Here is a 1947-nt window from a genome sequence, read left to right as displayed (position 1 = left end):
CAGAGGTTCCTCCACATGGGGGGACCTGGACCTCTGGAACAAGCAAGCTTTTTCTGGGGAGGACAAACACTCAGCCCAGCTCCCCACACCCTGAGGGGCACTAACTCTATGTACACTGCAACATTATTCAGGAGCGCAGAGGGACTTCACATGGTCATATTGGAGGATTATTGGAGAGAAGAGCTTTTTGGACTCTACAAGAGAGAGAAAGTATGTCAAGGGCAGTTTTGTTGCTGTAACTAAAGTTAGATTTGAACTGTTGGGGGAGTTGTGCTCTGAATCCTAGGTGACACTGGGTGCCTTCCAAGAGAACACACTGTAAAAAGAGGACATAGGACTAATTACTGTAAGACTATGAAATAAGGATAGTTAATTAAGAAATAAGTCTCACCTAAAAAATTATATCCTTTGCCTTTGCGAGAGGTCAAACATAGTCCCTTCATTTCTTTAAGTATGTGTGCATATGCAAGAACGTATGCCTGTGCATGCATGCGCATGTGTGTGTGCGAGAGATAAGGTAGTATGTATGTCTTTGTTCTGCAGAGTCAGAGCAGGGATGATGGGCAAAGTTGAGTTGCTGAGGGAATGAAATCTTTCTTTCAGTTATTTTCCTTCCCTGCGGCAGCTCCACTGTAAGGAGCCAAGCAGAGGAGATGCACCTTAAAAAAAAAAATCAAAAATCAACACTAAACTATACCTCAGCACAAACTGGAAACCTCCTCTCCCCATCCCCGCTCCCCCACTAGCACACCCTCCTCTCGCGCTGTATTATGTAGCCCTCCTGTAGCTCAGTTGGTAGAGCATGGTGCTTGCAACGCCAGGGTTGTGGGTTCGATTCCCACCGGGGGCCAGTATGAAAAATGTATGCACTCACTAACTGTAAGTCGCTCTGAATAAGAGCGTCTGCTAAATGACTAAAATGTAAAATTATGCATTATTTTAATGGACTGACTACAGTATGAAGCACTAAAGGAATTAATGGAATTCCAACAAGCCCTTCTTTTTCCATTACACATGAAACAGAAGTATTTACTCACATAATATTTTAACGTGTAACCCACAAGTTGTTTTCTTTATTACCAAATTTGGTGCCATGTTTCCAAGTTACTGTAAATAGTTTAATGTAATAATAATTGCATAAAGTCTTCTTTTTGACCTATGAGGCATGGGTGGGGGGGGGGGGGCATGGCGTGCGTCAGGTTGGGCGCTGGGATTTGGGTGGAGCTGGAGATTAATCATAGATTGCCAGCTTTAAGAATATATCATATTAATGTGCTCTTCGTAAAGATTTTGTTCTCTAATGGAAACTGTATGTTTATTTCTCCTATGGACTTTGAAAAAGGCATGTTACTGAAGTATTCATAGAATGGATAGATTGTGTCATGACATGTAATTTAAAAAATAGACTGTTTAATTTATTTGCATCCTGCTCCTGTGACATGTAATAATCAGCATGCGTTAAGATGAAAAATGATATATCAGATATGAACATAGCAGCCTGTTATGGGGATATGGGGAGCGAATATTGGAATGGCTCCGGAATTGCAGCAATAATATATATGTGGGAAAAAATTACAAATAAATACATAATTATCAAAACGCCTCAGCTTTCTACCCAATGTCAGTATGCAGGCTATGAGAGGGCACAAGGTTAAAATCACATCAAGAGGACAGTTTCATACATTGAGCAGCAGAAAGACTAGGATGTGTTTACAGAGTGGATACCAACATTCAGCAGCACATTTATAGGCACTGATGATATAATAAACTGGGTGAACTCCTAACTTTAAATATACAGTAGTGAATACGCATAGATACTTTGAATTTCCGTGCAAATACTTTATGACAATGTTAGTATTGTTCTAATAACAGGGTATGATTAAAGTATGATTAAAGTTATGTACCCAGACCAGACATGAACAAACCACAGGCAAACATGAATTACTT

The sequence above is a fragment of the Coregonus lavaretus genome, assembly GCF_964263955.1.
Source record: "Coregonus lavaretus genome assembly, chromosome: 10".
Lineage (NCBI taxonomy): Eukaryota > Metazoa > Chordata > Actinopteri > Salmoniformes > Salmonidae > Coregonus > Coregonus lavaretus.
Note: the sequence above shows the minus strand (reverse complement) of the source record.